This window comes from Drosophila simulans, chromosome 3L, assembly GCF_016746395.2.
Source record: "Drosophila simulans strain w501 chromosome 3L, Prin_Dsim_3.1, whole genome shotgun sequence".
Classification (NCBI taxonomy): Eukaryota; Metazoa; Arthropoda; class Insecta; order Diptera; family Drosophilidae; genus Drosophila; species Drosophila simulans.
Window position 1 is genome coordinate 9,706,111 of NC_052522.2, and position 12,767 is coordinate 9,718,877.

Below are 12,767 nucleotides of genomic sequence, written 5' to 3' on the forward strand. Positions count from 1 at the left end.
GAAAGCCAGGACTATCCACTTCGCATATCCGTATATTCCCGGCGCCCAGCCTAAACATCAAACAAAATCGATATGTGGGCGGTGTGTATGATTTTTGGCATAAACAAGCAACAAGCAGGGCACACAGGACACCACACACACACACACACATACACTTTAGCTGGCCGGGGGGCCGTTTACAGGTTTGGTCCTTGCTTTGTTTGAGCGCCGCAGGACGCTCATTTTTCGTAATGAGTTTGTCTATGGGCGGGGAGGATGGGCCAACACCAAACCTGGACTGGCTGCAGCAGGACCAACTACTGGAACCGAATCTGTCGGCCCATAACCCTGAAAAGTATTTCCCTTTTTTTGGGTTAAAAATGGTTGGTCGACATCACTTGGGGAAAGCATATTTGTTTACTGGGCAGCTGCAGCTTACAAAGGGATTGATCTGCCCAAAAATGCGGTGTTTAATTGCTATCTTTTGACTTGAAAGAGTCAAGTAATATTAAATTTTCTGCATTGTTAATATTATTTGAACAGTTTTGTAGTTTTTTATATTCAAGACTGTACGACGTATAACATACATAGTTAATTATTAGTTTCTTATGAGCTCTTAATTTTGAAATATATGCCTTGATATACAGTTTTTCAGATCAAGCATAACGTTTTCTTATAATTTATATTTAAGGAACACAAAAATGAACAAAGTACTTGTCTTAAAGCTGCCACTTTATTTCACAACTTTGTATTAAAGCCTAGTTTATTTTTATGCGATTTTCATCACTCTCATTTGTCGATTTCCTAGGTGTATAAAATATACTTTATTTAATCTGCGATGACTGCGTAAAAGCTTTCTGCCCTGGCAAACGAATCAAAAGTCCTGGATCTATTAGGGTATAAAAAACGCAACAGTTCGCCTTGATGCGAGAAATCCTTAAGCACACACCAATACAGAAGCGGAAAGGGAAGCGCGTTCACACACACACAGGGGGAATATCGTCTTGGGGGTCGAGTATGCTAGTGTTAGTGCGTGCTTGTGCGTGTGTGTGTATGTGTGAGCTTGTTAGGAGTTGCGCTGTCGTCTGCCATCTTCATTTCCTGTTGCTACCTTCCGGTTGCCATTACACTGAGCATTTGCTATAAATAATTTGGTCTCGATTTGAAGTGTGAGCCGTGATAATGAAATCCCCTTGATTAGCCACCGATTGGGGCATATAGATTGGGTGTATGGATACACATATGGATGGAACTGCAGCAGATGATCAATCAGGCGGACTGCGCTTTTAATTAGCACCCCCACAGCCCCGGATCCTTTTGACCGCAGCTGAAGTGGTGGTGCTCATTAGCTCACATTTAGAGATTTAATTTAATTGCATCGAATTGGATTCGCTTGACCTTTGCTTTTGGCCAACTGGATGGTTGGATGGTGGAGGAGTAGGATGTCCTCGTGTGCACAAGTGTCCTCCTGCAATTAGATTAATTGACTTTCTGCTACCTCACCTTCGCTTTACACATACATACATACGTACGTACGCACATATATGGATTTTATGTTGCGCTCAATGAATTGCCGTCAGTGGCCTTATAAAAATTGCCTGCGAAATGGGCCAGAACCCATGTGTAAACTGTTTTTTATGACACCGTCGAGATGCTCACCTTTGTGCTGTTTAGTGAATGCCAAATGGCCTTGGCCATTGTCTGCTTTTCCCATCCTGATTTACAACCCAGACACACACACACACACACACACGCACTCAAACCCATGAACATGGCCGAATATGACATTCGCATGTGCTCCACAAATCTCCGTGGACCATTTTTACAACCTGATCCCGGTCTCGACAGGATTCCTAATGGAAGTGGCGCAAGTAAATCATGCAAATATATATCATATCAACTGAACAATGGGGCCTGACAATCGATGGGGCATCTCGTTAGACAGATATTCAAGGCAAGAACATTAATCAGTTTATCCATTGCAAATAAAATCAAACACTTTATGCATAGATGAACTTACTATTCATATATAGTCATAGACATATATATGATATATGAGAGAAAAACCAACCGCTTTGGGTAATAAATGCATTTAAGGCAAGTACTACTCACGAAAATACGAAAATATATTAATCAAGTATGTATTTAACATTATTTTGATAGCTTAACAAATACTTCCTTACTATATTTACAATAATTCATTAAGCAAAACTGTAAAAAAAATTTTGTGCATCAAGATATCCATATAATTTTTTAAATTCCCGTTTGCGAAATGCGAGTTGCACAATATCAACTGTACTCGGAAATTCCACAGATTTTGCAGTGACAAAAGCGTAGCATACTTTTTGGGGCAGCGACAAGTCAATTTCCAAACAATGCGCAACTTTGTGCTGTCCACATCAAAAAGTGTGGGTGGTTGGGACTGGGAACTTTTGCTGGTGACCATGTGCTCCTGATCCGATGTAAGCGTAGACCAATTAAGCGTAAACAAATTTGTTACTGTGGAAATATGAGAACCACTAGTTGCCTTCCTCAGTTCACTCGGCCCACTCGCCCCACCGGCCATGACAAAAACAAAGGCAGCTGAAAGAAAAAAAAAAAACGAAGAGAGGAATACCAGCCAAAACCCGCCATCCACCATCCAGCTGAACATTTGACATTGACAAAGTGGCAAGAGCTGCTTTTCAGTTCGATGCGTCCAACGGCGGCGTATGTAAATATTTTTGGCCATTGATACGCGACTGGTTGAAGAATGACCCTGATATGGCCGCCAACAAACTGTTGCTCGGGCTTTAGAACATGCCGGGGAATTTTTTCCCCTTTGCCGCAACGGAGACATCTGCCATTCCATTTCCCCTGCGCGCAACAGTCTTGTCGGTTCAGTTCAGTTCAGTTCGTTGTTCAGTTTTCTGGCTAGCATGGCATACCCAACTCAACCCACAACACTTTTGGGCTTGGGTTGTCATTAAAGCCAACTTCGTGCTGCCGCCGAACTCCGCTGCTGAGTGGCTCCACAAAATGCTCCAGTCTTCTTGGGGACTTGGCAGCGTGTGCACGTGTCGAACGCAAGGTGTTCTTTCGGTTTTCGATTTGCCAGCTGGTTGGGTTTCCTCGCAATCACATTTTTTTTCGGCGAAGTTTCGTAAGTAAGAAAAAAACCAAAAAAGTACATGCTATGACAATCTATTATCATGGCAAAAATGAACGCTCTGCTTTAACGTGTAAATCTCGTCGCTAAGAGGATTACAATGTTTCGAGTAATTATTATTATCGGTGTGTGTTGTTTGCTCGCCATAAATCTGCTGTAGGGAATTAACTTTGTTTCGATCTAACCACGTTTGACAGGTGCTGGAGAAAGCGGAAACGGAAGTGGGTGCTGGGTGGAGTGGAGTGGAGTGGAGTGGCGAGTAAACTGTTTTCGACATTTAGTTTTTAGTGTTCGCCAACTCTCTTTTCGCTCTCCTTCCATATTTATTTATGCGCTGGCACACACCTACACAGCACTCACACTGCCGCACTTATGCGTGTGTGTGTGTGTGTGTGCGGGTTCTTGTGATACACTTAATCCGACATTTACAATTTTCGCTTAAGGATTTATTTATGGATTCAATATGTGTACAACGCTTACATTTCCGAAGGAGTGCGTGTGTGTGCACTGGAAAAGATTGATATTTATACAAAATATTGAGTGAATTGCTGAAATGTAATGGATTTTAGATTGGTTAAAAATTTATTTTAAATTATTTATAAATTATTTTATAAAAATTTCATTTTAATCATTGGCAAACCCTATTTTTTAGCAGTCTATATTTTATGCTTGCATTAGTGTGGGTGAACGGGTACCTTTTAGAATTCTTTCAGGACCAATCCCTTCTCGAATCCCCAGCACATTTGCATGCGCAAAAGATGCTCCATTGCATTCACTTATTTTCAATTTTTTTTTTTATAAATCATTTTGCACTGCACACACATACATGTAGTGCAGTATGGAGTGCATTACTTCCGTGCTGATCCAGTGAAAGGCCAGCAATACAATGCTGGGATAGAAATTTAAATGAAATCCGAACAGCAATCATGTGTAAATTTACTGTTTTTGAACCATTCGAAGTTATCCGGGGGGAAAGTGCATCCACAGAATTCTCGGAACGAAGAGCTGCAGGTGTGTTTGCAGAGTGAGTGGGATTCTCGAAATAATTGGAAATGTCTATGAAACCAGCTCGATGACACTGGTGGCATTTTTAATCTTTGCTTTTTATTTCTATCTTGCATTAAAATTGAGGAGCAGGTGAAACTTAATTTAAATTGCATCATGAAAAAAACAAATCTTAATGGCTGTTGACTTTATTAATTTTCTATAATTTCTCTTATTTCGATAAATGTAAAGCAAGTGGTACAAAAAAAAGTCCTTGAAACAATGTGCAAAAAGTAAATTTCTTCGGAAAAGTTTTAGATTGTAACTGTCTTTTAATATTTAAATTTATTAGTATAACATTTTCTCGCGGCTGCTATTTTGTACAATAGTTCACATATAAAGAACTAATTCTTTCAATATCCATACATTCATGTATTGGCTTTTTAAATTTCTGTAATTGAAGTCCTTGAAATTCCCTGTGCCCTGCCATTCAAAAAAGGAAAAAACCAAAATGATTGACAGAATAAAATTAGAGATTCCATTTGGGTGCACGCAAAAAATGGAATTGGTTGTATCGGATTATTCATGATGTGCAGTGAAAGAATGTTTTCCTTTGTTAAACAACTGTATTGTAAAAGGAAAAAGTAGCAGTACACAAAAATGAAAGAAGTAATAAAATATAAATAGTCTAATTTGGTAGAATAGGGTTAAGAAATACGATTTATTTGAGTTAAAGCCACATGGAAATATACCAAATCCCCTCGGCTTACAATTATAAATGATCCACATTCAAAATGTCAATTGGCCTTAGACTTAAAGAGATAGATGGGATGACAATGGCTTGTGGTTGAATCAATATTTCTGAGTTGGCCAAAACGTATTTACTTCAGACACAACAGGCAATGTGCTGCAGCTGCGGCAAAAGTTGAGGTAAATGTCTGTTTACACAATTCGAGCAGGACTATTTATCATGACATTCTAATGGCAAATAAATAGAATATACTTTTATTTATTCTTTATCCTTTGCTGTGCAACATGCTGACTTGTGTAAACCGTGGAGCAGTAATAAATTGTTTGTGCACAATTCTACAATTGACACTTGCCCAAGGGCTTTGAAAATTTATTTCTGCGACGACAAGTTCTTAGCGCGGTCTTTTCGCCCCAGCAAATATATATATATATCTATATGTATATGTATATTGTTTTCCACAATTCGATTAGAAAATGGTTTCCATTGAATTCATTAGCGCTGGCCATCTGCAACTTTTGGTTATAAATAGAAACAAAACCACCCACAATGCTGTGCACACTGCGTATACTCGCTTTTTTGGTTTCTGCAGTCATGGTTTCTGCAAACATGGTGACAGCGGATACTTTGCACCACTTACTCCACCCAACGCCCCCGCCTTTGTTTTCGCTTCGAGTGTAGGGCAAACATGGCCAACAAGTGTGTGGGAGCACTAAAAAAAAACATATATATACTAGAGGCAACTGGCGGTTCTTGCAACTCAAAGTGACAACTCTCTTCCATAGAAAACATTTCGGAATTTTGTCAATTGAGTGCTACAATTTTGAGCAATTACAATTACAACAGGGAATTATTTTTTAAGAGCTAGTTCCCCATGAAATCTTCAGCTGTTAATGCAACAAATGTCCTTGTATAGCACTTTAAAAATATTTATTAAATACGAGAGCGCTGTTCAGTTTTCTCGCTGTGCTCCAGCGAAATATAACTAAAAATGTGGCATCGGTGGCATGGCGGCAAAATCGATATGGAAACTCTACATGATGTATAAAGTTGTTGGTACATAAATATCAAATATGCAAATATTTGCGAGGCTGCCACCTGAAATTCGTTCGCCCTCTGCGAAAATGCTCAACTGGAGCGTTGGAAAATTTGATGTGCCACTGGGATTTCGAGGGGAGGAAAATGATGGAGGAGAGATGCGAGAAGGGCGCCTTCCCGATTTGCCTGGCAATATGGAAAATCTGTAAAGGCGCTACCGTTGCCAGTCGGTTGGTCTGGCGAATAGCTGTCACCTTGGAGCCGGCAGCACTCCGCCGCAGTGCTTCACCCACATCGATGGTGGGCTGCTCCTGTACCTGCTGCTGCTTCTCATCCTCACATGGCAGCGTTATTAACGCAGTCAGCAAGTGAGGAGCGAAACGAAAAGATCAAAAGCTTTAACGCGCCACCGTTAGCATGTGCAAATATTTCAGTTGATTTTATTCTTTATATTCCCATCTTATTTCGCTGCCATTCCGGTGCCCAAAAAAATATTAACGAAAAAACGAAATGATTATATTGTATTCGATGGAGATGAGACCGAAAAGTCCCTTAATGCCAAAAACACAGACAGGCCAAAAGAGAGAGAGTGTTGCGCGGAAGTTAAGGGTCCAAACAAAAAAAAAAAGTTAACTAAAGACCCGGGATCTTCAGAAAGGACAGGCGGCCAACCGTGCTGTCATTCTTTTTTTCCGACCTCGTCCTTTTGGCTGCTTTCCTGTTGCTTCGCTTTCAGGACCTTCGTTTTTGGGTCGCTTTCGTTTAACGGCCTTATACCTGCAGCTGTTTATCATAATTTTGTTGATTTGCTGTCTGCTAACAGTAACAATAATAATCATAACAGCAACAGAAACAACGGCCATGGCGGCAAAATCAAAATAAAATAAAAGGGCGCAACAAAGTTCTACTTACCATGGCGCGCCCCAAAAAAAAAAGGAAAAAGCAGACGGAAAAACCCTAAAACTTCGCCAAGTAAATTTGAATGTCGAAAACTTGTTTCAGTCACCAGGTTCAGCAAAAAAAAAGTTGGGAAAGTTCTGGCTGCTTATGTTCTAAAAAAGAGAAATCATTATGATCGAAATTTGTTTATTTATAAAAAATGGCAATGGGTATAAGCAAAAACAGGCTCAAACGTTATTTCTTTAAAGAGAGGCTTAATTACACAAAATCATTCAATATTTAAAACAAAAAACCAATCAATTCATATGCTCGTGGAAGAAATGCATCAAGCACATTGTTTTAAAAAAGTAAATATTAAATCATTGTTGTGCATACATATTTAATTTTCAATTAATATAAATGGTTTTTTAATGGCACAGGAGTTAATTCGCAAGAAATTTCAAATGCAATGTGTCAAAATGCTAGATTAGAGGCGTGTTAATCCAATAATACCTTTCATAATAAGAGTATGTAATATATATAAGCAGATATTAACGTAAATAAGTAAAAAGCCAGGCGAAAAACTTTGTTTTTGTTTGGCGACCAACGTGGCGGATGCGTCATGTCAAATGGGTCGCAATGCTTTTCATAACTTTTTTCGGCAATGGCCCTTCGTTGTCCTTGGCGCCATTTTATAATGAATTGTTGTCACAATATAATGTGGCCATTGTCGTTGCTATAGGCACTTGTGTGTGTGTCTGTGTGTGTGTGTAGGAGTGTGTTTGTGTCCGTGGCAATTTAATAAAATATTCAATTGCCTTTTGGATGGTGTAGCATCGGTACCCCAGGGACGCAAATGACCAGACTTGGGCTGCCAATTAAAAACATGGCGTCATGGCAACATCAACTGCTAACGGCCAGCACGCAAATGTTTATTAGCCGCAAAACGTTGCTCATTAAAAAAGTTCGTCACGGCGCCAAGGCCTCGGGTCTTAACCTGGCTAACAGACAGCACTGTCCGCTGGATCTCATTGCCTGATTAAAACTTTACCCAACGCTCACACTCGAGAAAAATACTTAGTTATTTTGAGAAGATATTAATATTATTAATATGAATTTATCTAGATTTTTTTTTGAGGTAATAAATAAATATGAAAAATATAGAAAATATAAAAAAAAAGTTCCATAATAGTAAACTGCATTTTCAAAGAGTTTCTTAGTCATCTGATTCGTTACTTCTTCATCCCACGTTACTTCTTTTCGTGGAATCATCAACTTGGCTTTAAAGTTTCGCTAGTAGCAGGCTCGTCTGGGTCTTGGCTTAAACCAAGTTGGCCGACAGGCTATGGCCTAATTACGGCTGCCCGTCATCATGGGCATTATCGTTATCATCGTTTACATCGTTATGGATGTCGCCTGATTTTGTGTGCTTTTTTTTTGTGTCCTGCTTTTGGTGGACAGATGTTTCGGTCTCGGCCCGCCGGCATTCGCTTTGATCTACTCGCTCTGATTATACGGCTACGACTCGAGTCCCTTTTTATTTGTTTTCGGTATGTGCGTCTGCGGATTGTATCCTTTAACACAGGCCAATGCCTTTTATGACTTCATTCATCTTCCTGCCGCTGAGTGGGGAAACAGCAGGAAAGGGGTGTGGAAAGTGTCTGGTGGAGTTCGCCTCTGCCATGACATAGTATCCCTGTCGTATCATAACCAATGACCATGTGCAACGCGGACTAAATTGACCGAGTATCTATCTGCAGGTCGCCGACGCTCTTCACTTGACACTGCACCCTAATCAAAGGAAATGGGGGGAAAAGCGGATGTTGGGTTGGGGAAAATGGAGTCGAGTGCGTGGGTGTGTGAAACTACAATCCAGTCATGTCCGACACTTCTCGTCTCGGTGCGGAAATGTCGAGTGGTCTAGATTACCCTAATCCCGCAGCATGTGGGTATCCAAGTCCAGGTTCTGGATTATATGTAAAGTATTTCAAGAATCTATATTATCCTTGAGCACAGGAAAATGTTATCTGTGTTGTCTGTATAAACAACAATTTATTGGAAAGTATCAATATATATTAATATATATTAATTTACCTTAAATCTAACTGTAGAACAAGCTAAACAGTTTGAATAGCAATAAATTTAAAATGCAATATCTTCCTCCAAGATCCAAGGTAAACAAACAATTTCCCTGCTTTGCCCCGGGGCTCTTTTTCGTTAAAATCATTAAGAGACCAAATATCACCAGTCTTTTGGGATTCGAGGAATACCCGAAACAATAACAACGTCAACGGTGATGTTAACCCTCCAAAAATGCGAGACAACCGAGCACATCGCTCGATTATATAGACCGATGCAGACACACGCCAGTTGAGTTGGAATACGAAGGTTATATGGCCTGTGCCTGTTGCAATGTTCCATTTAAATAATGCGCTTGTATGGGTGGGAGTGTCTGTGGGCCAGGAAAATGCATTGCCATGTACATGGGGCTTCCACATGCGACTGGGAAAAGGGGAAAGCGGGTGGACGGAGGACCCAGCTCCTTGGCTGCGAAAGTTAAGCATGCTGTCACACGTTTCATTTATTATAAAATATGCAAACGTGCTGCCTTATAAATGATCAACATCTTCAATTTAATAATGCCATCGTCATCGCCATCGCCAGCAAATGGCAGCCAGTGTCATTCGCATCCAGGGCCATTCCATGGCCCATCAATTGCAATTACCAGCCAGATGACGAACGAAATCACAGCCCATCGGTGGATTAAAGCTCCGCTTTTCCCACAATTAAGGCAAATAAGATTCCGGTAAATACCCTTAATTGCCAGCGTTGGCATGCATAAATATGTGGCATTGTTTCAGCGCAGCTCGAAATTGCTTTCGATTTATGAGTTTAATAACTGGCAGATAGGTAGCTTTAAAAAAATACGATAAAGGTAAAAGGGTAAAGTCAATTTTTAACTTTTAAAAGCCTTTTAAAATAGTTGTCGGAATTTGGTAAGCTTTTTATTCCCACCTTTAAAACTTTTCCAAAAGTTCTCATTTCATGTTACATTAACGAAATACCTAATTAGGTGAAACTTTTTAATTTTCATTTGGCACACCAATTTTCTAAAATTTTCCGCATTTTTACATTTTTTTTTAGAAAGGATAACCAGCAGTGGACGTTTTGAACAAAGAAAACGGCTTTTCACAGCTCAGCGTTGACAAATCATTTTAGTTGCACTGCCGACAGTTCGAGTGTGACAAAGATACAAACTGACAGACGGACAGCAGGGAAGGGGTCTATATATAGTATAGTATATCCGCTGGCAGTCGGCGCCATTTTGATTGACACCCCTGCAGTTGTGCCGCCATTTCCGGTGCAAGTATATATACATACCATTTTTTTTGTTGTATTCTGAGTGCGCACGAATGCTGGCCTAAATGGTGTGCAAATTAGATTCATCATATTCATACAGACAGCGTGCTAACAGATTATTTATTTATGTGGCCCCCTTTGAAAACCATCATCCGAATGGACTATGAATTTTTCAAAACTCAATTCCGTTCGCCATGGCCAACTATGCAAATTGTTGCGTCCTTTAATATAAGGATAAAAATGTATAGTGCCCTATGATTATAATATATGTTTTCCAAGCTGATAATAAAGGAAAGTATCTAATACTTTGGTTAATATTTGATGGCATTGCAGGGTAGTTCAAAGTGCTAATAATTTAATTGAATAGTTAATTTATCAACAAAGTTATTGATTATCAACACTATTGCTTTGGGCACATCTGTACTTATATATTACGATGTATATGGTGCAGAAGCAAAAGTTGTTGCTTATTGAAAAAGTTTTGAGCATTTGTCGTAATATTATGCAGGTCGCCGGTGCCAGAAACCCTTGCCCTTCGACTCGACTCGAGCCACCGGCAACCCGATGGGCTTCATCGCAGTGTGAACTGTGAACCATTGTCCTGTGGCCCACTTGGCGGCTACGTAACGAGAGGGCCGAACACCTTTGCTTTGCATTTACTGTCCGTGCGGTGTACTGTGTGTGTGTATGATTGTGTGTGCGGGAAAGGTGCAGGAGAACAAAGCAAATGCTGCTGGACGGGATCCGGATCCGGAGCCAGGTTCCAACAGTTTCACTGGCAGTGGATCCCTGGGCCGGGGGAAGCTCTTCAGGAGACCCTTGACGCGTTGATTGATTGCGTCAGGGAGGAGCTCTAAAAAAAAGGGGAGCAAAGTAAGCGAGCGAGAGGAAGTAAGGCGCACAGCAATTGCACATTGGTTTAGGATAAAATGAGTTTGAGGGTTAGTTGAGCAGGGGAGCATTTTAAAAACCAATTTAATAGAAATGAATTTTTTATGAATTATCTTTTATAAAGAAATTAATCAACTAAAGGTTACAAAGAAAACTTTCTGCATCTATTAGCTTAAATTTTAAAGAGGCTACTTATACATGCATATTTTGTATATTATTTTCAAAAACTTTATAATTTTCTCGTTTATAATTAATATATGTATTCAGCACCCTTATAACAATGCAAGCTTGCCACATTGGTTAACCAAATTCAAGACACCATTACAATAAAATCGTTAAATTTAAAACCACAACCCAAGCTGTAGCTACTAAAATCAATTTTATATTTATTTTATGGCCCAATCGGGCATTGTGACAACCTTTCAGTCAGTGTAATTTCGATTTCCCTTCATTGTCCGCCTTCCATTGTACGACATACGTACATATATATAGGGGATACACGAAGGAAAGGACTCCCCCAGATCCTTAGATGGCATGGCGAGTGGTGTGAATTGTGTGTGTGTGTGTATACAAATCGAGAGGGCAATGGCAATGTAAATTGTTGACGCGTTCATTGAAAGGCTTTGGCTGCTCGAGTGGCTGCCGCCTGTTTGCATAAGCCAGCCGAGCGGCCAAATCAAATGAATCGAATGCCAAAGTGAGTGGCTTTAAAGAATTGTTTTTGCCTCTTCTGTTGTTATTTTATAAAATGTGTATGTGTGTGTCTGGTGGATAAACAGGGGAGACACCGAAAAGGCGACGTGTCGAGAATATTAAAGTTGCGACCGCATATTAAATTACGGCCCACAGAAATGGCTCCGATTAGGTGGGCGGGCGTGTCAACTGGAGCGATGGCAGGTGGTCTTTTTCGATTGGGATCGGCGGTGGGTGTTGTCTGTGTGGCCCTAGAGTTTAAGCCCGGTCAACCGCAACAAGTGAACGCCCCTTGCAAATTGTTGCGCATACGCCATGTTGCCGCGTCGCCGATGCGATGCTCGCGCTGCTCGGCGCTGCCAACGTAAAAGTTTCCATTTTTGTGGGTCATAAACGTAAAATATCTTTATTGTGAATGACGCTTTGAGGTTAAAAATAAATCAGTGCCCGACCACCACGCGGCGTATGCGTAATGCGTAAATTTATATGCCGCTGTCTGTGTATTTTGTTTGGTTCTCTGGCAGTGGTGGCTTTTATGGCAGTCCTGCGTTGTTGTCTTTGCTTTAATTTTCCGTACCTTCTTTCTTTTGTTTTTGTAGTCATTTGTGAAAATATTGCCTAACAAAGCGTTAATAAATGAGGCATTTAATTAATTGCCGGCTGCAATTTAATTATGTAACCTTAGCACCTCGGGCGTTCCTGGGACTTTAACTGAATTTAAAGAGACTTAGGATCTGCTGACAGCCGGCAAACCGAAAAAAAAATACCTAGCAAAAAATATAAAAGTCATTAGTGCTGATGTGTCAGTAAAATGTATTATTTAGCACAAAGTGTGGAATATCCTGTTTAAGTTATAAAAGGTATGAGACTTTTCCAAAAGAGGCTAAAAACCTGTTAAATGTTATTAGACCTCCATCGTATTTTCTCCAAGTGTATTGCTTTGCAAATATGAACGGCACAAAAGTAAATTGAATTGCATATAGAGACAAACACATAAAAGATGGAAAACGAGTGGGGTAAGCCCTCTTGACAGCTGGTCACAAAAGC